The sequence below is a fragment of the Panthera pardus genome, unplaced genomic scaffold (assembly GCF_024362965.1).
Source record: "Panthera pardus isolate Hobbes unplaced genomic scaffold, ASM2436296v1 HiC_scaffold_18, whole genome shotgun sequence".
NCBI classification, from domain to species: Eukaryota; Metazoa; Chordata; class Mammalia; order Carnivora; family Felidae; genus Panthera; species Panthera pardus.
This window is the reverse complement of record NW_026526743.1, coordinates 10911140-10939027: the sequence shown is the minus strand read 5'-3', so window position 1 is coordinate 10939027 and position 27888 is coordinate 10911140. Positions and strand designations below refer to the sequence as shown.

Sequence of the window (27888 nt, the reverse complement as noted above, 5' to 3'; positions counted from 1 at the left end):
ACGTCCAATAGGCATCTCAAAATAACAAACCAAAATCTAAGCCACTGGTTGCACCCTCACCCACCCAGCCAGCCGCTCCCGCGGGATTCCCAGAAAGGCATCTCGTTCCTCGGCTGCCCAGGCCCCAGTACCTGGGAGGATGCTGACTCCTCTCACTTCTCATAGCCAGTCAGAAGATCACGGCCAATCCTCGTTCAAGCAACAAGGTACTGCCACCAGTTCATTAATTGCGACAAATCACACTAATTTAAGGGGCTAAGAATAGAGGAAACCAGGTGTGGGGTATAACGGGAGATCTTGGTGCTAGCTTGTAACGTTTCTCCCAATCTAAATCTTTTCTAAAACAAACACACGTATCAAAGACTACTTGTTGGGGCGCCTGGGTGGCTCAGTTGGCTAAGGATCCAACTTCGGCTCAGGTCATGATCTCACGGGTTGTGAGTTCAAACCCCATGTCGGGCTCTGTGCTGACAGCTGGGAGCCTGCAGCCTGCTTCGGATTCTGTGTCCACCTCTCTCTCTGTTCTTCCTCGGCTCATGCTCTCTCTCTCCTTCAAAATAAATAAAACATTAAAAAATTACTTGTTGCTTTCCGAAATTCATATTTAACTGGGTGTCCCGCATTTTCATCTGTGAACTCTGGTAACTCTGTTCTGTTATCTCTAACCCAGATATGGATTCTGGTGCCATCGGCATGTTTGCGAAGGAAGTGAGCGCGGTTAACAAGCAGGAGGTGGGGCCACGGCCAGCGGGGGGATGTCTGGGTGTTCGCTGTTGGGGCAAAGTGGTTGGCAGCATTCCTGCTGTGTGACAGCTATATCTCTCTGTGCCTCAGTTTCCCATCTGTTAAAGTGGAGATTACACTCATGCCGCCCCTTGGGCTCTTTGGGAGGGGAAGTGAGTTGCGCTGGATAGAGCATTTGTCATCACATCGGGTATAGACCCCAAACCGTGGAGTCAACTTCCACCTGAATTTACCAATTCAATCTTCTTTATGGATATGCCTGTATATATGCCCATATAGACATGTACTTGGGTAAATACAAATTATATCTCCAGGTTTTTAAAAAGAGTGGACACGTTAGGTTCTCGTGGAACGTTCCATTCTTTCTGACTGTGTTGGAGAAATTGATTCCAGAAGAGCTGCATCGAGCACTGACTGTGTGCCAGACACCATGGTAAACTCTTCCAAATAAATAAAGCGCTCAGAATACAAAGCCCAGTGTTGTCAGTTCCTAACATTTGGATGAAAACTGCTGGAGGATGGAATCCGGGGGTAATTTGCTCAACAAAGTGGGTATTCAGACACATGTGATTTTAAACAGATGTCTCCAGAATGCCGTCCACACTGTTTTGTGTCTAAGAGAAACCTTCCCCATCCTTGATTACATGGGATGCATTTAATTCTTGGAATCCCGCCTGGCCTTTAGCTCAATGGAAAATTCTGTTGATGATTGTCTTCTGGCTGTGGGAGAGGCACTAAACGTCCTCGCTATCTTTTCTCCCCGAGCGCGAGCCCTCAATGCCTTTATCCTTCTCCCGCTGTCTCTCTCCAATGTCCCTCCAACGCTCTCCCCATTCCCGCTGCCCCCAGCCTCCCTATATCCTCGATGACTGGCCTACCTACCCCTATCTCTCCCTCCTGTGTTGCAGGCTGGCCCCCCTTGGCAAGAGCCATTGTGATCCACCAAGCCTCTCAGGATGAAAACCCAGAAGAAATCCCCCGTTGGTCCCCTTCTCCGGGACCCCTTTGGCCAAGCCACCTGCCGGCCCCACTGAGCCGGCACCCGCCCCCGTTGCCTGCACACCCCATCAATGTACTGTGAATGTGTTTCTCACCCCTAGACCGGATCGCCAGCAACTCTGGCCTGGGAACCAGGCTGGCACCCTTGCTTCGGGCCTCCCAACATGGCCACTTTTGCATTAATCAGTCTCTTTTGGTCCCATCGAGATCATTCATTTGGGCATCATCCCATTAGAAACAAAATGTATATTTTTTCTCTGTCAGAGACATCATTAGAGTGGCAAATGGCAGGCCTGTCTCATCATAAATAGATACATAAAAGTTCTAAACAAATTTATATACCCAACAGTATATAAAAGGATGCACATCATGTCCTAGCTGACTTACCAGACAGGAAAAAAAGAAAAATAAAAAGAGTTTGATGCATCCATCTTCTTCCTCTCTCAGAATCACGCACAGATCTGAAGCTCTTTCTGGGGAGTCCGGCCGTCTTGGTCCATCTAGGCTGCTGTGTCAGAACCACACACACGGGGTGGCTTATACACAACAGTAACTAGTTTCTCACTATCTGAGGCTGGAAGTCCAAGATCAAGGCACCAGCAGATTTGGTGTCTGGGGACAGCCCTTGTCCTGGCTCCCAGTCGGCCATCTTCTCGCCATCACATGACAGAGGGCGTGAGGAGGCTCTCTGGGACTTCTCTGTTGTTTTCTTTTTAAAGTTCATTTATTTATTTTGAGAGAGAGAGAGAACATGAGTGTGAGCAGGGGAAGGGGAGAGAGAGAGAGAGAGGGAGAGAGAGAGAGAATCCCAAGAGGCTCAATGGTGTCAGCACAGAGCCCAACACGGGGCTTGAACTCACAAACCTTGAGATCATGACCTGAACTGAAACCAAGAGTCAAATGCTTAACCAACCGACTGAGCCACCCAGGCGCCCCTCTTGGTTGTTTTCCATTGAGGTATAGTTGACATATCACCTTATATTACTTTCAGGTGTACAACATAATGCTTTCCTATTTTCTTATGCTGTGAGAAGATCACCACAATATGTCTGGCTAACATCTGTCACCACACAGGGTCACCACTTTTTTTTCCTTGTGATGAGAACATTTAAGATCTATTCTCTTAATAACTTTCAAATATGTAATATGGTGTTAGTAACTATCCTCGCCTCTTACAAGGGCACCGACCCCATTAGTGAGGGCTCCACCCTCACAGCCTCATCACCTCCCAAATGCCCACCCCCAAATACCATCACACTGGGGATTAGCTTTCAACATATGAATTTTGGGAGGATACAGCGTTCAGTCTATCCCATCCACCAAGGACATCACCCCGGTCCACCAGCTACCCAGTGCCTTCCACATGGTGTGACAAACATAGTCTACACATATACTAATTTTTATATATTTTGTATATTATTATATAATGCATGTTTTATATATTATTTATTACATATATTTTATTTTTATTTTATATTTATATTTTATATAAATGTTTGTTTATTTTTGAGAGAGAGAGAGAGAGAGAGAGAGGCACCAGCAGGGGAGGGGCAGAGAGAAAGGGAGACAGTGTAGAACCTGACATGGGGCTAGAACTCCTGAACCGTGAGATCATGAGCCAAAATCAAGAGTTGGATGCTCAACTGACTGAGCCACCCAGGCATCTCTATTCCATATATTTTATGTATTGCAATACATATACAATGCATATACATATACATATGCAATACATCGTGTTGCATTATATATATATATATATATATATTTTTTTTTTTTAATATATGTTCCTTTCCCCCTTTTCTACACAATGGTGGCCACCCTTCCCATTATTACACACCTTGCTTTCCCTTCACTGTGTATTTTGCTCTTTAGTCCATAAAGAATATCCTTAGAATTTTACACAGCTGCATAGAATTCCATTGAATGCGTTCATTACAATTTAGCCAGGGGGCGCCTGGGTGGCTCCCATGGAGGATCCAACTCTTGATGGCAGGTCTTGATCTCAGGGCCATGAGTTCAAGCCCTGTGTTGGGTGTGGAGCCTACAGAAGGAGAAGGAGGAGGAGGAGGAGAAAGAAGAAGGAGAATTTAGCCAGTCCCTTCTTGAAGAACACTGAATTTGTTTGTTTCCAAAGTGCGTTATTACCAGCTATGGTACAACACAAACTGGAGTTGGTAAAAACTTGAGTTTGTGGATGGCCAAGCAGAGGGACGCCCGCAGGAATAATTAACATGCTCAGTGTCTCTGGCTAACACCAACTCCCTCTTTCTCTGTGTATTTCAGGATATCTGCCTGCAGGGGTGTTTGTCATAATCTCCAAATTCTTCATTCTCTGTCCCTTCTGCTTAGGATCATGAAGATAAACACTTTAAGTTTATCCTTCCTTCTAAACTGCCGTCATTTACTGAGGACCATGATACTTCAGAGCCCGAATGGCCATGCTTTTGAAACAAACAACATCTGTGAAAAGACCCATAATTATTAGAAGAAAACACTAGCAGTTTCTACAGTTTCACGGCCAAAAACAAGCCAACACTAGCTCAAGCAGATGTTCAAGGCTTTGTCCCTCAGCCGTCTGCTTCCCTTCCTGAGGCACGAATTTACTGAGAATTTCCCAGCCACCCAAAACGCCACTGAGAAGCCCCTGTCCTGAGATTTTATTCTATTTTATTTCATTTTGTCCTGAGATTTTAAGTCATGCCTATAACATAAGAGCAGCATCTTGACATTAATAGCAATTATTTATTTATTTATTTTTTAATTTACAGGTTTTAGTTTTAAGTAATCTCCACACCCAACATGGGGCTCGAACTTACAACCCTGAGATCAAGAGTCACACGCTCCACGGACAGAGCCGGCCAGGCACCTCAGGAGCAATCAATTTCTGAAAGCCCTGCCCCAAACAATCTCCATCGCAAGCCCCCCACCCCCTCCCCTTCCACTGACCTTGAAAGTAATGTCATTTGGGTTTTGAGTTGTGGTTGCTTCTTCGGTTTTATTCAAGTTACTGTTTCTCAGGGGCGATTGTGTGCTGGCAGTGCTAGAAAATGGGCCCAGCGTCCTTTGAAAGGAGGATAAATGGAACCCTCGCCCTTTCTCTCAAGGAGAGAAAGATCCTTGAAGCTTTTGTAGCTCTGTTTCCATTCCTTACTTTTTTTGTGTGTGTAACTATATTCAAGTGTCTACAGTGCTCCGGGCACTCAATCAACTTGTGTGGAAGGAAGAATGAGATGCTGTTGAGCGGGGAGAACAGGTAATGGGTATGTTGCTAACACCCACAGCTGCTGCAGACCTGTGATCTCTTCAAGACGAAGCAGCAACTTGCTTGGCCAATTTTTTCTTTCTTTCTTTCTTTCTTTCTTTCTTTCTTTCTTTCTTTCTTTCTTTTCCTTCTTTCTTTCTTCTTTCTTCCTTCCTTTTCTCTTCTTTCTTTCTTTCTTTCTTTCTTTCTTTCTTTCTTTCTTTCTTTCTTTCTTTCTTTCTTTCTTTCTTTCTTTCTGCAGTGACCCCATCTAAAGAGACCTTTTAATGAGCACCAAAGGCTTGAGTGACCAGTAATGTGGGGTGGGGTACGGATTGCAGGATTTAACCGCCCCCCGCCCCCCCACCAGCCACACCATCCCCAGCCCAGGCTGTTTCGATGTCGCCCATTCCCTCAAGGGTACTTAGCTGATGTTAGGCACAGCCCGTTGCCGTGGAAACCGCCGTTGGAGGGGGAGGCAGGGGTGTGAGCAAGATACAGTGAGGGACTCGGAGACTGGAATTTTCCGGTCCTGCAAGACACACGGTGTGTGGATGCGAGATCCTGGTCTCAGCAGAGAGCAGGTGGTCGATAGACATCCGTATTTACTATTTGTGAAAGACATGGGAATACAGGCTCTTTGGTAATAACTTCACCTCTCTGAAGCCTCAGTCTGTTCTTCACAAACGGGTATAATCATCATTCTTACCTACTAAGGACTGCTGTTGGGGGGATTCCGTCACTTCCGGCCTACCCAGCCTTTCCCGCCCATGTGTGCCCTGGGGACCACCTGGCTCAGAATCACCTGGGCAGGTGCAGGCGTGTGGAGTTGCAAATTCCCGGGCTCCTCTCTAGACTTCCTGAGGCGAAGGATTTTGTCCAAAGTATCCATCCGCCTTCTTTTTTCTTTTCTTTTATATATAGAGAAAGTGAGAGTGCAAGCAGAGGAGAGGGGCAGAGGGAGAGAGAGAGAGAGAGAGAGAGAGAGAGAGAGAGAGAGAGAATCTCAAGCAGGCTGTATGCTCAGCACAGAGCCCAACATGGGGCTCGATCCCAGGGGATCATGGGGTCCCAGGATCCCAGCCCTGGGATCATGACCTGAGCTGAAATCAAGAGTTGGACGTTCAACTGACTGAGCCACCCAGGCGCCCCTAAACACCAGATTTGGAAAATCTAATAAAAAATTGATATCTCATTGATCACTTTATTGCATTGGTATCATTGGTTTAAACAGTAATATTTTGCATATACTGGGTTAAATAAAACCTGTTAAGATTAGTAAAACCTGTTAAGATTAATTCCATCGCTGTCTTCTTACCTTTTTAAACATGGCTCCTGGAAAATTTTAAGTGAAAAATGCATGGTGTGCATTCAAGGCTCGCATTATATTTCCATGGCATGGTTTTAGAACCTGCTTCAGAGTGCGAAATGGTCTTGCTATATTTATTTCTTACTCGTTTGCTTTCTGCATCCCACATGATGGTGAACATTCCATGAAAGTAAAGACCTTCTCTCTCCATCTTGTTTATCCTGCATTCCCAGAGCTTAGGACAATTAAATGCACATAACTAGCCCCCAATATGTGTCTGTTTAATGACTGCTTGAGAGATCAAGTAGATGTTTGGGAAGAGGGCAGAGATACCTGACAGACAGTCACGGAGGAAAACTCTCCTTCATTGATCAGCTGGGGGGTGGGGGGGGGGGGTGGGTGTTTTCCTCCAACAAAAGGGGCCTCCTTTTTTCTGGCATTCTTCTGCTGGCTAAACCTGGATCTCATCCGATTTGCTAACTTTGGGTCCCGGAAAATCTAAATTCTTGTTGAATGAACAAATCAGTCAAATAACGAATTAGTATTGGTAAGAACAAAGGCCGTTTACATCAGTGCCGGGAGCTGCCAGGGAACAGACACCTGTGATTTCTATCTGCAAAGGCACACACAGCCAGATTCGTTTTTCCCCCTTCTGCAAAGACACCATTTTAAAGGTGCCCATTTTCAAATTGTGATGTGCCCCAAAGACGTGCTCCAATCCCAGACGTACCCAGATGGGGGTACCTCAGGTCTGTGCCCACCTCCCCCCCAACCCACCAACTCAACTCTTCTGGCAGCCAGTGCTCTGCCCTGGTCCTTAAGAGAATTCGCCAGGCCTTGATGATGCGGGCAGGCTCTGCCTGTCGCCATGGAAACCGCAGCCAGAGTGGTGATGGGGAGGAGGCTAAAAGACACTCAGAGAATGGAACTTTCTAGACTGTGTGTGGGTTAGAATCCCAGCCTGCCATACTAATGGCTCTCAGTGAATATTTGTGAGGGGCGGGGGGTTGGATGAAAACACAGGGTCGTGGGAAAGTGACTTCACCTTTCTGGGACTCAGTTTCCTCTTCTAAAAGTGGGGAATTTTGTCCTGCCCGGAGCCCTGGACAGGGCTGAGGGTTATAATAGGGGCTGCTTGGAAATTACGTGGCAGCGTGCCTGTCATGATGTGGCTGGGATTTTTAAAAACTGTGTTGCAGACTTGCTCTGCATCAGAATACGTGTGTGTGTGTGTGTGTGAGTGTGTGTGTGTAGGGGACAGGCACATGATTAAAAATGCAGAGTCCTGGGCTGCCCTCCAGACCAGCAATAGCAGAAGAACCCATCCCCCTTCTCCCCGCCCTCACTTCTACTCTACCCCCACTGGCTTTATTTAATGCCCGTCATCTCAGCACCGGAAATTAGCTTGTTTCTCCCCCTTCCCGGCTTTACTGAGGTATAACTGACAAATAAAAATTGTATGTCCATTTACAGTGTTTCGATACATGTTTGGACACACGTATACCCGGTGAATCAATCACCACAATGAAGCTAATTGCTGCATACCAATCAGCTCACGTGATAATGATTCGTGCATGAGTGTGTGTGTACGTAGCAAAAGTCAAGGACACAATACAGTACTGTTAACTGGAGTCACTCGTGCTGCATATCAGATCCCGGAACTCACTCAACCCGCACGACTGAAACTTTGCGCTCTTTGACCAACATCTCCCCATTTTCCGCACCCCTGTTTCTTTTCCACTGTCTTTCCCTCACTTTGGAGTAAGTTCTGCTCCGGAAGAAGGGGGATTCTGCCTTTCTTGGCCTCCTCCTGCACCCCCAGCCCGGCTCAGGGCCTGGCACATAGTAGGTGCTTCACGCATGAATGTTTGTAAATCTGTGGGAGCGTCCGTGACTTGTTTGGAGGGAGGAAAGGTTTATGAGAGGCAGAATGACCTGGAAATGGAGGGGGGTGGGACAGAGGATGATTCTGTGGAGGGAACACCACGGAGGAAGGCAGGCCGGGCGAGGGGGCGAGGCTGGCGTTCAGTATTGGGGCAGGAGGAGAATCGAGAGAAGGGAGCGGTGGAGAGGGGAGACCAATCCACGGAGCATGGATATCGGGTTGGTGCTTCCCTCCCGAGCTCTCAGGCCCCTCTGACGTCCACAGTGGAGCCTCCACGTCAAACGCTCTCCAGGCCACAGAGGGAGGGAAGCAGACGTGGCTTGAGCACATCTCGCAGCTTGGAATACTCCTCCTTTTCTGTAAAGATGAGTCCTCCCTTCCCCGACTCGTAAAACAAAAACGAAAACATGACCACCACCTCACACTCGCCAGAATGGGGGAAAAGAAAGAGACTGACAACATCAAGTGTGGGTGAGGATGTGGAACAATGAATGGAAAGGTTCGTGTGCTGTTGGTGGGAGCGTAAGACAGCACAACCACTTTGGAAAAGGTCTGGCATTTTCTTAAAAATAAGTGATCCTGTCAGTCTGGCCTCGGTGTCCTCGAGGGTCCTCAAGGGCACCCAGGAATGTCTCCTCTGGAAAGGGAACCACTGCCTCCAGCACAAAGCAAACTGGACACTGATGGCATCTGGACGCTGGGTAATAGAGCGTGGTGGGGAGTGTGGTAAAGGGAGAGACTGTGTTTTTCTGAAATGGACAGGGCCTGCAGACCCGTGCAATGGCTCCCGTGCGTGAAGTTGAACCCAACATTGTTCAGCCCTTCCGGATTTCCCAGAGAAATTGGAAAACCGTATTTCCATGTTGAACCCTCTCCGGTGCTCATCCGTTATTGGTGGGTGTGGAAACTGACACAACCTGTACGGCGGCTCCTGGGCATTCTCGAGGTCAGACCGGAACGCTGCACCCTCTGAGCCAGAAATCCCACTTCGAGGACTGTGGCGCACAGCTGCCCTCACACACGTGCGCACACTCGATCTCACGGCAGCATCGGTTATCACAAAGGACTGGACACAACCTCAGTATCCATGAGGAGGGGACGTGTTAAATCAGCCAGAAAACACCCATGTCGCCGGATACCCCGAATCTATACGAATAAGGAGTAAGTTGCTTCCGCACCAGTATGGAATGATCTCCGTGATTTATCTACTTTATTTAACTTCTACATGTATCTTAGTAGACACCCTCTACCCATGCTCTCCCCGGGACAATCCCCACTTTAGAGCTGAGGAGCCAGGCAGAGCCCCGAGATAGCAAGTGGATAAGTGCGTTCAATCCACGCTTTTTTATTTTTTATTATTTTTTTTATTAAAAAAATTTTTTTTTAAGTTTTATTTATTTTTGAGATAGAGAGAGACAGAGCATGAATGGGGGAGGGTCAGAGAGAGAGGGAGACACAGAATCTGAAACAGGCTCCAGGCTCCGAGCGGTCAGCACAGAGCCCGACGCCGTGCTCGAACTCACGGACCGCGAGATCGTGACCTGAGCCGAAGTCGGCCGCTCAACCGACTGAGCCACCCAGGCGCCCCTCAATCCACGCTTTTACCCACCATGCCATGCTGTCTTCACATGAAGAGGAAAATAGGAAGTTGGAGAAAAATGGCAAAAATTACTATTCTGTTAAAAAAAAAAAAGTGGGGGTTGACAATGCCTTGTGCTTGGAATTACACATTAAAGAACGTGTGGGGCGCCTGGGTGGCTCAGTCGGTTAAGCATCCGACTCTTGATCTCAGCTCAGGTCATGATCTCACGGTGTTGTGGGTTTGAGCCCCATGTCAGGCTCTTTGCTGACAGTTCAGAGTCCCCTTTGGATCCTCTGTCCCCCTCTCTCTTTGCCCCTTCCCTGCTGTGCTCTCTCTGTCTCTAAATATAAAATAAACATTAAAAAAAAAAGAATGTGTAACAGATGTGAAGGTGGAATTTTTACCGCACAACATCCCCCATACGATTATTATGTTCACCGAGTTAAGATGTAACCACCACTCAAAATATGCTACGGTTTAAAAAGGGAGAAAATGAAATTGAAAGCCATATTGGTGGCTTTGTCTTTCGCAACTTACCAGTGCCTGCCATCATATTATATGCTTATTTCCGTGTGGGCACAGAATAAGCATCAGGAAAGGAGGCCCTTTAGGCTTTTCCTTCATCTCTAGAACAAAGCCTGGAGCTTAAAATAGGCGTGGATTTAGTATATTCATAGAATCATCTATGTTCTTCGTCTATTTAAAGGAATAAATGTTTGTGAACTAAACTAGTGGTTTGGTGAATCAATGAGTGAGTTGGAGGACGGATAAGGTTTACATCACCTGCTCTTTGGGGCGCTTTGGGATTTCCAACCGAGCTGCAGAGACCTGTTTTTCCCCTTCTGCAAAGGCCCAGTCTGAGGATGCATTTTAATCACACAGAAGTTGCTAGCTGACTGCTAATGGGAACCCGGCCCCCCCGCAGGCTGGCGCCTGCACCCCACCTCCCACCTGGCGACTATGACCACTGCTGCCGTGGAAACGTGGAAACGTGGAAACGTAGAAACGGCAGCCAGCTGGGCACGAGGAGGGGGCTGCTCGGGGGTCCAGGGAGGGATGCGGAGCCTGGAAAATTCCACACTCGGGACTTAAACTGTGGGCACCCGCACATTCAAATCCCAGCCCAGACTCCAGGAGGGGCCCCGCGGAGCTGGTGGAGGGGTCACTGAGAGGGGTGGCGGGCAGGTGGCTTCTCCCTGCAGCCCGCACCCCCTTGCCTGGTGCAGAGGACCCTGGGGTCGGGGGCAGGAGAGAACCACCTCAGACCCACTCCCACCCTGGCCAGACTCCTGGCAGATGTTTCTCTAGGGGGCTCCCCATGCAGGCCTGTGGGCTCCACCTTAGAAAACCACTTTCTAGAATCTCCCACTGACCTCGCCCCAATCATCTTCCTGTCTTATTCCCCCATATCGCCTTCGTCTGCAATCTTATTCTTTGTCTGCTCCTACTGTGTGGTCCCTGTGCCACTCAGGAAGAGTGCATCCCTGTGAGCGCACCCCAGCAGTGACTTACCTCTGGACCCCTGCCTTTGGGGGGCGCATAGTAGGCCTGCAGCTCAGGTGACCCCACCTGGACGATGGATGAATGTGTGAATCTGTGCTGTCTTGTTACACCACAGTCTCGTGGGGGTGACTGCGTTGGAGCCTATGTTCTGGATTCTTCTGGCCTCCTGGGGCAGGGTGGGGGCACATGTTGTAGTCCTGGCTCTCACCTCCTTAACGCCCCCTCCAATGGGAGGACTGATTCCAGGACAGGGATGGGTCCCATGGAGCACCGGATGCAGATCCAGAATTATTTTTGTTGTCGTTCCAGTTCTGTTGAAGTATAATTGACGAGTTAAAATTGTATACATTTAAGGTGTACAATGTGCTGATATGATAGACATGTACCTGGTGAAACAATCATCACGGTCAAGTATCTGCCTCCTCACGTAGTTCCCTTCCTCCCTTCCTTCCTCCCTCCTTCTCTTTTCTAACTTCCTTCCTCCCTCCTTCTCTTTTCTTTCCCTTCCTCCCTCCTTCTCTTTTCTAACTTCCTTCCTCCCTCCTTCTCTTTTCTTTCCCTTCCTCCCTCCTTCTCTTTTCTAACTTCCTTCCTCCCTCCTCTTTTCTAACTTCTTTCCTCCCTCCTTCTCTTCTCTTTTCCTCCCTTCCTTCCTCCCTCCCTCCCTCCCTCCCTTCCTTCCCCCTTTCTTTCTTTCCCTTCCTCCCTCCTTCTCTTTTCTTTCCCTTCCTCCCTCCTTCTCTTTTCTAACTTCCTTCCTCCCTCCTTCTCTTTTCTTTCCCTTCCTCCCTCCTTCTCTTTTCTAACTTCCTTCCTCCCTCCTCTTTTCTAACTTCTTTCCTCCCTCCTTCTCTTCTCTTTTCCTCCCTTCCTTCCTCCCTCCCTCCCTCCCTCCCTTCCTTCCCCCTTTCTTTCTTTCCCTTCCTCCCTCCTTCTCTTTTCTTTCCCTTCCTCCCTCCTTCTCTTTTCTAACTTCCTTCCTCCCTCCTCTTTTCTTTCCCTTCCTCCCTCCTTCTCTTTTCTAACTTCCTTCCTCCCTCCTCTTTTCTAACTTCTTTCCTCCCTCCTTCTCTTCTCTTTTCCTCCCTCCCTTCCTTCCTTCCTCCCTCCCTCCCTCCCTTCCTTCCCCCTTTCTTTCTTTCCCTTCCTCCCTCCTTCTCTTTTCTTTCCCTTCCTCCCTCCTTCTCTTTTCTAACTTCCTTCCTCCCTCCTTCTCTTCTCTTTTCCTCCCTCCCTTCCTCCCTTCCTTCCTCCCTCCCTCCCTCCCTTCCCCCTTTCTTTCCCTTCCTTCTTTTTTCTTTTCTTTGTGTATGATGAGAACACTTAGGATCTACCCTCTTAGCAAATATACAACTCAGCGTTGCTAACTACAGTCATGTTGCTGTATGTCAGATTCAGATCCTGGATTCCTATAGGTCGACCCATGGGTGTGGGGCTCACTCCTACTTCCCTTCCACCAATGGTATGCCTGGACTTGAATCCAGGTTAATTAGCTGTGCACCTCAGGGGCAGTCACTTAACCATCCTGTGCCTCAGCTTCTTCGCCTGAAAAACGGGGACAATAATAACGCCCGTCTGGTGGGGTCATTGTGAGGACCAAAAGGGAAAATGTGTGTGAGTGCTCCACACAGAGTTGGCATATAATGGGGGCTCAGAAAGTATCACATGTAGGTAAATTTCATACATACTTTTTACTTCATAAATACATATATGTTCATATATAATAATGTAATTAATATCAACATATTTCTCTCTAAATGATTACGTATACAGATATATACATACACATACATATATGTGGAATCATATATAAATAGTTCTTAACTGAGGGTGATTCTGTCCCTCAGGGTACAATTAGGCAATGTCTGGAGACATTTTTGGTTGTCACAGCTGGGAGGGGCTGCTACCACCATCTAGACGGCGGGGGCCAGGGATGCCACTCAACCTTTTACAGCGCACAGGATGGCCCCCACACAAAGAATGACCTAGCCCCAAATGTCAGTGGTACCAAGGCTGAGAAAACCTGCTTGATATCCCCATACATGCATAATAGTGCACACCAGTGAGAAATAAAGAAATAGAACACAAACCACATATGTAATTTAAAACTTCATAGCATCCTCATTGAAAAGACAGAAAAAGAAACAATTTTTTCTAAGATCAATTTTAAAATCGTATCTATTTAATGCAATATATTCAAAATATTATCGCATAATCAACATGGAATCAGTAGAAGACATTGTCAACGAGGTATTTCACCCTCCTTTTCTCGTACACATAATCTTCACAATCCACTGTGGGTTTTACACACTGGTTCGCTCCGGCCACATCTCCAGCGCTCTGTAGTCAACCATGGCTGGTGCCCCCCCCCCCCCACCACCACTGTCGCACTGCCCGGGGCAGACCGTTATCATGTGCTGAGGAAAATGGGCAGCAGAGGGCGTCCGAGAATATCACGGAGTCCCTTTAAAACCACCCAAATGGAAGGAATTGGCGGAGCCCGAGAAAGAAAGAGGCTTCTGGCCACAGGCTCCGTCAACCCTCCTCTATGGAGGGTGAAGAGGCAGCAGAGAGGAGAAGCCCGGCCTCGGCCTTCTGTTGTGTCTGTGTCTCCTCTTGCTGGGGAGGCGGGAGCTGCTGAGAACATTCACGCCTAATGACCTGGATCCAAATCTCTTCCCTCTGCCCGTGCCTGTCCGGCCCCCCGACCCCAGAGGTGTCCAGTTTCTCTGCCTGGGTCTCCCCACGGTCTCCAGCCCCGGTGCCCCACGGGCAGCCAGGGTCATATTGTTCACATGCACATCGGACCGTGGCCCTCCTTTGCCCGATGTCTGCCAGGGGCTCCCTCCTGAAACCTGGGTGAAATCCAAGCCGCTGACCTAGGTCTAAAACACATCCCCAGATCTGGCCCTTAGCAAGCTCTCCAGGCCCGTCTCCCCACTGCCCGACCACCTGGGCTCCAGCTTTCACAGGCCAAGTGGTGTCTTCCCAAAATTCCTGTGCTGGAGTCCTAACTCCCAAGGCCTCAGAATGCGACTGTATTCGAGGACAGGGTCTTTAAAGAGGTGATTAAGTTCAAATGAAGGGTTAGGGTGGGTCCTGGCTGGCTCAGTCGGAAAAGCATGCCTGACTCTTGATCTTGAGGTCGTGAGTTCGAGCCCCATGTTGGGTGTAGAGCCTACTTAAAGTAACATCTTAAAAAAGAGAAGAGGAAGAAGAAGAGATCAGGACATAGACACGCACAGAAGGAAATCATGTGAGGACACGGGGAGTAGGCGGCCGTGTACAAGCCAAGGAGAAAGGCCTCCGGGAAATCTTCAGAAAATAATCGTCTGTCATGGAAGCTTCCCAGGCTGTCCTGCTTTGTTATGGCAGCCGTAGCAAACTCATATGATCACTCACTCAACCAAAAAAAGTTACATTTAAAAAGCAAAAATAGGGGCGCCTGGGTGGCTCAGTCAGTTGGTTGAGTGTCTGACTCTTGATTTCAGCTCAGGTCATGATCCCAGGGTCATGGGATGGAGCCCTGAGTCGGGCTCTATGCTGAGCCTAGAGATTCTCTCTCTTAAGGTTCTCTCTCTCCCTCTGCCCTTTCCCCACTCGCCCATGCACGTGTGTCCTCTCGCTCGCTCTTTCTTGAAAATAAAAAAAATAAAAAGAAAAATTTAAAAAAAATTAAAGCAAAAATCTATTCTGGAAACACTCCTATATAATTGATGTGAAAACAGGGTTTGGCTCAGTTTGTTAAGCGTCCGGCTTCGGCTCAGGTCATGATCTCCTGGTTCATGAGTCTGACCCCGCGTGGAGCTCTGTGCTGACAGCTCAGAGCCTGGAGCCTGCTTCAGATTCTGTGTCTCCCTCTCTCTGGCCCTCCCCCGCTCATGCTCTCTCTCTCAAAAATAAATAAATGTTAAAAAAAATTTTAAAAATAATTGATATGAAAATAACTGATTATTTAACATATAAGAAACTCTAAAAAAAAAAAAAAAAGCCAAACAAAAACAAAACCCCAGACACCTCAAATGAAATGTGAACCATGGAGACCAGCAGGAGTTATCCCGACAAAAATGCAAACCTTAACACGCGTCTGTAAAACGCATTCCCTGTATTTAGTGAAAATCACCCTGCGTGGGTTCAAAAGTCAGTTGTATGCAGGAGGGCTTCTCCTGAGGACCCAGACACCAAACTATTTATGGATGAAATGATATCGTGTCTGGGAGTTGCTTTAAAAGTATTGCGGGTAGTGTGATGGGAGGCTGGCGGTGTGAGCTGATCATCTATGAAACCATGAGCATAAGAGGAAACACTGTGCTCTTTTGTCCACTTTTGTTTATTCTCAAGCTTTTCAACACGCTGCCCACCCCCCCCTCCCCCCGCCACATCCCAAACTCAGAGCCAAACTGGTCTTTCTGAACCACGTATCTGACCATTTCACTGTCCTGTTTCCAACCCCACTGCCCTCCTGAAAAGAGTCGGAAAAGAGGTGCTCTTTAATTTTACAGACTAATAATCTTTAATCTTTTTAAAATTATTTTTTAATGTTTATTTATTTATTTTGAGAGGGAGCATGCACGCACAAGCAGGGGAGGGGCAGAGAGAGGAAGAGAGTCCCAAGCAGGCTCCATGCTGTCAATGCAGAGGCTTGGCTTGATCCCATGAAACACGCGATCATGACCTTAGCCGAAACCAAGAGTTGGGCACTTGGGGTGCCTGGGGAGGGGGCGGGGGGCTTGGTCCATTGAACATGTGACTCTTGATTTCAGCTTTCAGCTCAGATCAGGATCTCATGGTCTCATGATCTTGTGAGTTGGGGCCCTGTGTGGGGCTCTACGCTGACAGTGCTGAGCCTGCTTGGGATTCTCTCTCTCGTCTCTTCCATGCCCCTCCTCTTCTCTCTCTCTGTCCCTCAAAATAAGTAAATAAGCTTAAAATAAAAAGAGTCAGACAGTCAACTGACTGAGCCACCCAGGCGCCCCAATAATCTTTACTCTTAATTTTGCCTCATTCCCACCACACCCAGGGCTTTGGGGCTTATCCGTTTCCCAGGGAGAAAATGAAATATTGATAAAGCCTCTGGCCCCATGTTTCCCTCGGTGAGGAGCACAGGACACTCCCTCCTATAATCCTTTCACCGCAAAGCGCCCCTCTTCGGAATCAGGAGCAAGAAACATCACATCTCAGAAAACAACAGCAACACATTCTGAGCAAACCACCGAAAGGGGGCTCCATGCGGAGACCCCCAAACGGCCCCTTCTTTATGGTGTGTGCAGCCTGCGTGTTCCGATCCTCTGGGTATGTTCAGGGATGTCCCCATCACGGGCCTCTGAGGACTCAGAAAACAAACATGTTCTCCGTCTTCTGACGCCAGCGAATTCTATAGTACAGACCTTGGAGCTCGCGCCTCCCAGGGGCGGACATACCTGAAACGTTTGTCATGGGATCGGCTTTCCTGACAGCTAATCCCCCCGACAGCTGCTCTGGCCCTTGACTCTGAGCAGCACGTGGGGCCCAGCGGAGGAGGCCGAGGGCGGCCTGACCGCCTTGACCACCGGCAGCTGCGGCCGAACTGCCGAGGGGCTGCTGTTTGTAACCTTGAGCTACACCGAATGGGTCACAGATGGACGCGGTCGCCACACACCCTGTCGCATGACTCTGAGAGGCACTCCCGTGGGGAGCAAGAGTTTGAGAGCCATTGATCGCCCTCCAACGTGCCCTGTACCCAACTGTCCCATCTGCCACGATGGCTTTACAGCACACACCTGGGTTTTCCTAAAACAGGACATGGTTCAGGTTCTGAATAGCAAATCCTAGGACTCGACTGAAGCCTCTAGGTGTCCTTTCTGCAGGACTGAAGGTGTCTGAGCAGAACACAACAAAAGAAACAAAATCCGCGGGCACCTGGGCGGCTCAGTAGTGGTCTCTGACTCTTGACTTCGGCTCCTCTCATGGTCCGTCGGTTCAAGCCCCACGTTGGGCTCTTTGCTGACAGTGTGGAGCCCGCTTGGGCTTCTCTTTCTCTCTCTTTGCACCTCCCCTACTCGTGCTCTTTCTTTCTCTCAAACCAAACTTAAAAAAAAGTCCAAAAGAAACAAGATCGAAAGTCTACAGGAGTTCGGCCCCGAGAATGGCTCATGGTGGAAGAACAGATTTTTCTCTCTCTGCATGTTCTTCCAGCCGCTGTGCCCCAGTCACCGTTCATGCTAACGTCCCATCCGTGCCTAAATGTCCGTGTGCCACATCGGAAACATGCGTGAGGAATTCAGCCACGCTCGCTGACTTTCGGGGCCCCTGTGTCTTCACCTCAGACAGGAAAGCGTGGTCCCCACCTCCAGAGCTAAATGAGGACCAGGAGGTGCTCAGCAAAGAGCCCATGGCTGTGGGTCTCAAAGTGTGCGAGAGCCTGAGTGGGTGTGTGTGAGCACACGAGGGTCTGTGTCGTGTCTGTGTCCCATGTGTGTGGGGTGTTACAGGGGCCGGGGTGGGGGGGCAGTGGAGACGGAGCACAGAAGACTTTTAGGGCAGTGAAAATGCTTGATGTGATCTCCAAGGTGGGACGCAGGTCACTATACATCTGTCCAAACCCAGAGAAGGCACGAGGCAGCACGAGTGGCCCCGATGTGAAGTGTGGACTCCAGGTGGTGATGACGTGTCTATGCAGCCTCATCCACGGTAACAGGCGTGCCCTCAGATGGGGGATGTGATGATGGGGAGTCTGTGCGTGAGTGGGGGCAGGGGGCACACGGAAATCTCTGTATCTTCCTCTCAAACTTACTGTGGACTGAAACTGTCCTTTAAAAAGGAAGGTTTTTTAGGGGCGCCTGGGGGGCTCAGTGGGTTGAGTGTCTGACTTTTGATTTCGGCTCAGGTCATGATCTCACAGTTCATGAGTTCAAGCCTTGCATCGGGCTTGCTGCTCTCAGCGCAGAGCCTGCTTGGGATCCTCTGTCCCTCCCCCGCTCGCACTCTTACTCTCAAAAATAAATAAAACATTAAAAAATGTTTACAAAAAGGAAGGTTTTTTTTTTGTTTTTTAAAGGAAACGCAATGGCAACAAAACAATGTGAGTAAATGTGGCTAAATCAGTGGTTCTCAACCAGGGGTGACTTTGTCCACCACGGGACAGCCGGCATTGCCTGGGGACGACCTCGATGGTCACAACATAGAGAGGGGCATACATGACTGGCATCTGGGGGGGGGGGCGGTGGGCAGAGACCGGGCATGGTACATAAGACGGTCCCACCACAAGGCTGTGTCCACAGCACTGACTGTGAAATTCAATCGTGACCGAAGCTGAATCATCACATCACATGACATCACAGAGGGGCAATCCATCCCACATCCTGGGAGACTCTGGGCGGGGAGAGTAAGACAGGCGAGAAAATAGTTCGAAGTCAGTTGTCAAAACCCAAGCCAAAGGTGATGTTGTGGGGACAGGAGGCAGCATTTAGAGATTTCTAGACAGTGGGGGACACAGGTGGGATCAGCAGGACTCATGGATGGAGGGAATGTGGATGGGGGAAAGGCATGAAGGAAGACTTAATCCCAAATTTTAGCTTGAGCGCCTTGGGAAGTGATGGTGACATTTCAGAGGTGGACAAGCCCCAGAACCGGACAGGATGGTTTGGAGGTTGGTACGCTTGTTCAAGCTTGCTGTGATGGCAGTGAGGACGAAGAGTGGTGGCACTGGGGAAGGGGGAAAGATTTGAGAGCCGTTTATTTATTTTTGTATTTTTTTTATGTTTGCCTGTTTTTATTCTCAGTGTTTTTAGCTTTCAGAAATGTTCAGTCTTAAGGCAACTGCAGTCACATCATGTTATTCTGGAGTCAATACAAATTTACATTAAAAAGTGAAAAAAGTGTGGCAATAAAATGACTAAAACCAAAACATTGTTTCATCTTTTAAAAATGCTTATTTATTTGAGAGAGGGAGAGAGAGAGAGAGAGAGAGAGAGAGAGAGAGAGAGAGAGCGCGACATGGGGAAGGGACAGAGAAAGTGGGAGAGAGAGAATCCCAAGCAGGCTCTGAGCTGTCAGCACAGAGCCCGATGTGGGGTTCGATCCCACAAACTTTGAGGTCATGATCTGAGCCAAAATCAACAGTCAGATGCCTCACAGACTGAGACACCCAGGAGCCCCCAAAATGCAATATGTTTTAAGATAAAAATGCAGAAATAATCCACGATAGACCCAACACCTAAATTCTTACTCAAGACGGGACCTGACTGTGCACTTTGTGCGGCTCAGCTCCCTCACCCTACCCCGACCCCCCTCCCGATCCCATCAGATCCTGTCTTTTTTTTTTTTTTTTTAATTTTTTTTTTAACGTTTATTTATTTTTGAGACAGAGAGAGACAGAGCATGAACGGGGGAGGGTCACAGAGAGAGGGAGACACAGAATCTGAAACAGGCTCCAGGCTCTGAGCTGTCGGCACAGAGCCCGACGCGGGGCTCGAACTCACGGACCGCGAGATGGTGACCTGAGCTGAAGTCGGACGCTTAACCGACCAAGCCACCCAGGCGCCCCTCAGATCCTGTCTTTAGTTAAAATGTTGATATTTTTTTTTTGTTCATGGTCGATCGTTCTGCATTAACTTTGAATTTTAAAGAAACGTTGCATTAAAATATTGTTTCTCTTGCTTAACGCGATGTTGGCGCCCCCTGAAATCCCACGCTTCGATTATGTACTGGAGCTGAGAGGCTCCCCACCCCCGCTTCACCTCAGTCCTGGCCCTGGTGAATGGGGACAGATGCGAGAAATGCTTTCCGGTGAGAGGCTGTCAGAATTTTCACACGAGGCCGAGTAGCCAAGACGGACCCTCCGCTTTCCAGAATCCCATGGAATTTCCATTGAGCTAAGGGCCAGGCTGGATTCCAAGCAGCAGACACGTCCATGTAACTAAGGGCAGAAATGGCCGTCTTGGACTGCGCTCGGTACAGACAGCACAGGGGAGACACCCCTTTCCAAAACACGAAGGAAAGAGTAATACTGACCATCTGTTTGGCAAACTGCTGTCACCACGTTCCCTCTCTAACCAGCTTCTCCCTCTGCAGTTCTGAGAACTGGTTGTTTCGCAACGTTGTTTTCTAAGGAAGCAGCTTTCTGTCCTGGGGACCCTTCGTGGTGCTGTGAAGCCAGTTGGTGTCAATTAAGTGCTTACTGAACAAATTCCACTGGTACAGGTATGAGGACAGGAAGGGCTTCTGTCTGTGTGGGAGCCCCACTGTGTGCATGTGCCCTTACGCACAGGGTCACGGACTGGCTACGATGAGTCCAGATAGCCTGTCTAGTGCTCGTGCACACGGCTTCCAGGTCCTGTGCCGAGTGCTTTAGGTGGGAATCCAATCATTCAATTCTGAAACCCTCATAGGGTGCTCATCCCTACTTTACGGTCGAATAGCTTGGGATCAGAGAGGTTCTGACACCAGCCAGAAGACGCACAGCTCGGCCCTGGCAGGTCCTTGGGACGCCAACATTGCTAGAAGGCCCCCGAATGGGTGTTCTAGCTGGAGCCTCCATTGCGAGGGTCTGGGGGCGAGAGGGCTGTGTCCCAGACCACTGGACCTTCCGTTTCCATCCTGGCGCGGTGGTCCTTGGGCCCAGCCTGTGCCAGCATTTGAGACATTTCTGGAACCACCAGTGGAAGGTGTATTTGTTTTCTGCTCCTGTGTAACAAATCCCCACTTCTCTGCAGCTTAAACCTATTATCTCACAGTTTTTCTTGTGAGAAATTCAGGCTGGACCTTCTGCTTAGGGTCTCCTCAGGCTGAAATCGAGGTGTTATCCAGGTCTGTGGTCTTATCTGAGGCTCAGGGAACTCTTCCAAGCACTCGCGTGTGCGCACACACACACACACAGACACACACACACACACAGAGCAAGACTGTTGGCAGGAGCCATTTCCTTTCTATGGTATGGCTGAAACCACCCCATTTTCTCATGGGCTGTCAGCGGGGGTCCGCTTCCAGCTCCCAGAGGCTGCCCCCATTCCTTGCCCCATGCCTCCCGTGGGCAATTCACAACATGTCACATATCTTTCTGGCGTCCTCTGCTTGTCCTTTAAAGGCCCACCTGATTAGGTCAGGCCCACCCAGGGTGATCTCCCTACTCCTGTAGAACATAATGGAATCACAGGAGCAAGATCTCATGGCCCCACTGAGGAGGATTACACAGGGTGTGTACACAGTGAGTGAGAATTTTGGGGACCATTGTAGAATCCACAGAATGAGAGCGATTTCTGGGCCGAGCTAAGCTTCATTCTGTAGACAGTGTGCGATCTGGCATGAGTGTTTAAGTAAAAGATGTTCATGATCAGATCAACTGTTGCTGCTGCTGCTGTTTATGTTTTGGAAAACCACCTTGGAGGTTAGACTAGAAAAGAGGAATATGGGGCGCCTGGTTGGCGCAGTCGGTTAAGCGTCTGACTTCAGCCAGGTCACGATCTCGCGGTCCGTGAGTTCGAGCCCCGCGTCGGGCTCTGGGCTGATGGCTCGGAGCCTGGAGCCTGTTTCCGATTCTGTGTCTCCCTCTCTCTCTGCCCCTCCCCCGTTCATGCTCTGTCTCTCTCTGTCCCAAAAATAAAAAAAAAAAAAAAAAAAAAAAAAAAAAAAAAAAAAAAAAAAAAAAAGAAAAGAGGAATATGGCGGCTATGAGACCCCAAAGGAGATGCTACAGGAATCCTGGGTGTGGGAAGAGGTTGCTGAGACCCTGAGAGGAGGAAGTGGCAGGGGCATCATCAGTTTTACATGACAAGCATTGACCGAGTACCTGCTATGTGTCAGTCACCATCCTGGCCTCCAGTGCTGGGGTGCAGAGAGAGAAAATACAGATACGGTCCGGCCCTCATGGCACTTACCTCTTGGCAAGGGAGATAGAGGTTGTGATGGTAAACTTGATGTGTCAGCTTGGCTGGGCCATAGTGCCCGGACATCTGCTCCAACGTTGTTCGGGATGTTTCTCTGAGGGTGTTTTTTCGTTGTTATTGTTGTTGTTTGATTTTGTTGTTGTTGTTTTTGGTATGAGATTGATACTTAAATTGGTGGACTTTGAGTCAAACACATCATCCTCCCTAATGTGCTTGGGCCTCACCCAATCAGTTAAAGGCCTGAACAGAACAAAGACTGACCTCCCTCCCCCAAGCAAGAGGGTGTTCTGCCAGCAGATGATTCTCAAACCCGAACCACAACACTAGCTGTACCTTCAGTCTTCAGCCTGCTGGCCCCATCCTGCAGAGTCTGGACCTGCCAGACTCCATAATCCTGTGATCACTGTTTCTCTGGTGACCCCTGACTAATATGTGCATCAGAAAAAATTATAGCCTGTGGCAAGTGTTAACAGAGGGAAGGGCTCTGAGAGCTTAGAGCAGGATGGTCTTGGAGAAATCAAGGAGGGCATTCCTGTGCAAATGATGCTGGAGCTGGTATCTCAAGATTGCATGGGTGGGGGGGCGCCTGGGTGGCGCAGTCGGTTAAGCGTCCGACTTCAGCCAGGTCACGATCTCGCGGTCTGTGAGTTCGAGCCCCGCGTCAGGCTCTGGGCTGATGGCTCGGAGCCTGGAGCCTGCTTCCGATTCTGTGTCTCCCTCTCTCTCTGCCCCTCCCCTGTTCATGCTCTGTCTCTCTCTGTCCCAAAAATAAATAAAAAACGTTGAAAAAAAAAATTAAAAAAAAAAAAAAAAAGATTGCATGGGTGGTGTTACCAGGGATGGGCACGAGGAAGGGCATTCTAGGCACACGAGTGGCATGTGAAAAAAAATTAGGAAGCTAATTACACTCCAGAGGGCGTGGAGTGTGGGGTGGAAGGTGATGAGGCCGGATGCGATGGGAGAGGCCGGAGCCCGCAAAGCCTCATCATCGCTGGCTGTTTCTCTTTATCCTAAAAGCGACAGGGAATTGCTTTAAGTGAGGTGAGGGGTGACATTAGCAGCTGTGTTTTCCAGGATATGGTTCCAGCTGCTGTGTGCAGAGGGACTACAGGGGCCAAGGGTAGAGGGAAGAGGGTCTGCTAGGGAGCTGGTGCTTTACTGAGTGTATCAGTTACCTATCACTGTGTAACGAGCTGCCCCCAATCTTGTACAGAAACAACAGTTTATAATCCTCTGGTTTCTCTTCAGATTGTATACATTTTTTGCCTTTTTCTAAAATAAAGATTTCCATGGAGAGGAACAATTCTGAGCGTTTACCCAAATTCTTGAGATCTTGTGTTTGCAAGGGAAAGAGAAAAGAGAGAGAGAGAGAGAGAAAGAAAGAACAAAAGAAAGAATGAACAAAAGAAAGAAAGGGCAGAAAGAAACAACAGCTCATTGTTTCTCACAATTCCATGAGTTCTGTGGTTGGGTTTTGCACCTGTGTGGCCTCGTTTGGCTGGGTAATCCCCTGGGGTAGGAGGTCCCAGACAGCTTCCCTTCGTGTTTGGCCACAGTGCTGGCTCTCTGCTGGGGTCTTAGTTCTCCTCCTCCACGGGCTAGATCGGCTTCCTCACTGCATGGCGGCCCCAGGGGCTCTCAAAGAGCAAAAAGGAAGCCGCAAGGTATCTTAAGGCCATGTAAACAGATGCCACTCCTTGAGCAGTTAGAAATATGTGGCTTTCTTCATCCACAACATTCAGCCAATAATTTTTCAGTGTGCCAGGCACTGTTCAGGCTGTTGTGTGTTAGCAGTGAAGCCCATAGGCAATCTTCATGCCTTTTTGTGGCTTGTAAACAAATGCGTGTGCCACATGGGGTACTGATGAGGAAGAAGGCGGAATAGTGAGGTGGGGAACAGAGGGGTTGGGGGAGATAAGTCTGTCTGGGGAAGGGGAGTTTGAGCAGAGAGTCCTTAAGGGAGTCGGGGGCTAGAAATGAGGCCATCTCAGGGATGGTGCTCCAGGCTGAGAGCACAGCAAAGTCCAGTCCTCTCAGGGGAGCAGGCCTGGATGTTCACACAGGTGTGGGGAGGAGGGTAGACTATGCAAGGGGAGAGGTAGCAGGGATTGGGGTCATGGGAGGTCCTGCTGGCCACGGAAGGACTTTGCTTTTTATTCCAGTGATGCAGACTCGCTGGAGGCTTAGAAGAGCAATACTGGAGGTTACGGAGGTAGCCCAGCATGCTGGTGCCCGCCACGAATAACAAGCTCCTCAAAATTTAGCAGCTTGAACAACAGCAAACGTGATCTCAGTTTCTGCGCATCAGCGATGCGGAAGTGGCTCAGCTGGGTGGTTCCGGCTCAGGGTCTCTCATAAGGTTCCAGTTAAGACGTAGGCTGGGACTGTGGTCATCTGAAAGCTCGTCTGGTGACGGAGGATCCACGTCTAACATGGCGCACGCACATGGCTGGTGAGTCACTGCTGGCTGTAGGGCGAAGACTCCCCAGCTTGGCAGCTGGGTTCCTTCTGAGCAGGTGGCCCAAAAGAGGATGGGTCACACGCAGTCCTTTCTGCCATTTTGTTGGTCACACAGCACCCCCCCCCCCTTCAATGTGGGAGGAACTATAAGGGCATGAGCACCCGTTGGCCAGGGTCTTAGGGGACCATCCTGGGGGTTGGTCCCTGTACCCCATCTCCTTGTCGGGGTGCAGGAAGCCTCTCACTTACCTGATATTGTACAGGGAATTTTTTCCTGGAACCAGAGAAGAATAAGAACGTGAGCAAGAAGAAAAAACATCTGTTTTCTCAGGAGAAGACAATTTCCATGATTCTAATCTGCTGGCTGCCAATTTTTTTTTAAAAAGCAGTCCTTTCCAGATTCCTGCTTTTGCTGTTTTCATTATTTCCTTCAGTGAGTGTGTGTTGCTTATCCCTTGTGCTGGCGGTACAGTGACAGAGGGACAGTGGTACGTTTGCAGACGTGAGAAGTGTTCAGGGGCCAGAGAGAGGGCTCAGGCAGGTGTGGGAGCCAGGGCTGGCTTGGGTGTGGGGGGTGTGGTGGAGGCCCACCCCAGCACAGAAAAGCCAGCTGGTCCCCAGAGCTTAATCCCCCTGGCAGGAAGAGGCAGCCAACAAGTTAGCAAACCACATGCATGATTTCAGAGAGCGACTGTGGAAATGGCCCTCTGAGGCGAGGATTTTAGGGCTGGGACCTCGTCTTGGGGAAGGACTGTCTTGTTTGGGGCAACAGCGGGTGCAGAGGCCCAGAGATGGGTACAAGCCAGGCCACTTGGAGATCCTTAAATGATCAGATTCTGGAACGCTGTCTGGAGCTGTTTCTCAGAACCCAGAATGACTGTAGGTGCTTAAAGATCAGTCCAAAGGGGTGAGGGCCTCTCTGCTTCCTTTCCGCCAATGAGATGGCCTGGGTTCCTGTTTTCTGGCTCTTCCAGTTACCAGCTGTGCATTCTTGGGCAAGTCACCTAACCTCTCTGTGCTTCCGCTACCTCCCCTTGTAGAATCAGCAGTGGGATAGGGACTTAAACACCCGCGGTAAAGACAAATGACACAGTCAGGAAACAGGCGAAAGACTCGAACAACCCAAGGGTACACACAGACAGATAACTAGATAAAAAAAACTGTGGGGTGTAAGAATTAGGGAATATGATTCAGCCACTGCAAAGCGGATCCTTCCCTCCGAGGCGGCAGGGATGAACCCAGAGGACACGCTGCTCAGCGGGCACGCCGGGCACACAGGGAACCCGGCGCATCGTCCCAGCAGGGTGTGGAATCTGCAGGAGTCCGAACACCCAAGGAGCAGAGAGGAGGTCACCAGTGCAGGGGACACTCGGCTGGTTACAGGGATGCTCCAAGGTGTGAATCCATACATCCCACGAAAGCTTCACAGACGCCAAGCATATCTGGTGAAATTAACTCTGAGCTGCAGCCATGAAACACACACTAGGCTTGGAAACACAGAAGGAAGCAGACAATGTAATTTCTGCTGTTCATCACCGCGACGTGGATTAGGTCTCGAAAAGGTGATACAGCAAAACCTTGGATTGCGAGTTACCTCTTCGGAGAGGGAGGGTTCCGCGAGACGAGCCAACATTTCTAATCCGTTTTAACTTGATCAACGAGTGACGTCTTGCGATACCAGTCGCGCGAGACGCCCAACAGCACATGATCACAACACAACCAATGGCTCTTGAAATTCGCCTTGATATGCGAGTGCTTTGGATGGCAAGCGTGTTTCCGGAACGCATTATGCTCGCAAACCAAGGGTTTACCGTACTTGGGTGTCTCGCAAACCAAGGTTTTACCGTACTTGGGTGTCTTCGGTTAAATGACATTGTGAGATAGATTATTATTTTTATTTTATTATTTTTTTAACGTTTTATTTATTTTTGGGACAGAGAGAGACAGAGCATGAACGGGGGAGGGGCAGAGAGAGAGGGAGACACAGAATCGGAAGCAGGCTCCAGGCTCCGAGCCATCAGCCCAGAGCCCGACGTGGGGCTCGAACCCACGGACCGCGAGATCGTGACCTGAGCCGAAGTCGGACGCTCAACCGACTGAGCCACCCAGGCGCCCCTGTTTTTTAAAAGAAAGAAGATAGTTAAGAGGCTGGTACAGGAGCAGATGTTGGTATGCCCACGGAGGCCTGGCCGGGGGACTGATGTATCTGGGGTGTTCTGGAGATGGAGCCCACAGGCTGTGGTGGCAGGAGCGATAGAGAGGGACACGGAGCAGGATCATCGTGTGAGGTCCTTGTGTTTCCAGGGGATGCTGCTGTGTCTGGCCCCAGGCGGACGGTGGGTGTAAAATGACTGAACAGGGACAAGTCAGTCAAGATGGGGCGGGGGGGGGGGGGGGGGGATACCTGAGGACATAACCAGGTGCTATGGACAGAAATAGAGGAAAAACACGGTGGCTGATGTCCATGTTTTGAAGGGAGAGCCGGGTGTGACGCCCTACTCGCTGTGCCTCCTGGAGATGCTTACTCAACCTCTCTGTGCTTTGGTCCCCTCCTGGGTAAAAGAGAAGGAACAGTCCCTCTCTGAAGGTGGTGTGATAACATGCGGCAGCCACTAGACGTGGGGGTGTGCATTTTGGCTCTTCCGTGTCCTGGTTGGCTTCCCGTGCGATTTTGTGAAGAGTGGCGTCTAAATGTGTGGATTGGGGATAAAAACAGTCGCTCTCACATAGGTGTTGTTGGAGGACTCAATGCAATCTGCGAAAGGGAACGGAGACGATGAGTCTTTCTCAGGCTTGAGCCTCATCCCCCAGATCCACCCCGTGGAGCAGGGATCAGAAAACGGTCCCCCCTACTGGCCACTTCCGGCTGGCCTGTGTTTATAAATGAACCTCTGCTGGGACACAGCCATGCCCATTCCTCACGAACTGTCTGAGGCTCCTTCCAATCCCCCGGTCGGCAGGGCTGGGTAGAGAAACGTTTTCCCTACTCTGGCTCTAGAGGCAAACCCTATTCCCGAGTCCTCTGGGTCCTTGCCTAGCTACTGGATAGGTGGGTCGGCCCCAATACACATCCTTCCCTCCACTCCTGTCCCTTTTACAGACAGGAGTAGCCCGTGTTATGCCCAGAATTCGTCATCCCCAAAGACCACCAGGGAGCCGAGTCCGATGCAAAAGCGAAGGGCCTTTATTCGAGCTAGCTCGAGCTCAATCCCCTACCTGCACCTACACAGGGTTTCAAGAGCACAAAGGTTATATAGGGATCAGGGCCTTAGCCGTTGGCTGGGGAAGGGTCGTGGCCTCAGC

At 49.5% G+C, this 27888-nt stretch overlaps 1 non-coding gene across 1 annotated transcript; it reads left to right on the top strand.

Annotated features, from left to right (window-relative positions):
- The first annotated feature begins 23353 nt into the window (after positions 1-23353).
- On the top strand, positions 23354-23473 carry LOC128778110 (U5 spliceosomal RNA). Its single transcript, XR_008423484.1, has one exon. It is a non-coding gene; the product is annotated as a U5 spliceosomal RNA (small nuclear RNA).
- Positions 23474-27888: the final 4415 nt, after the last annotated feature.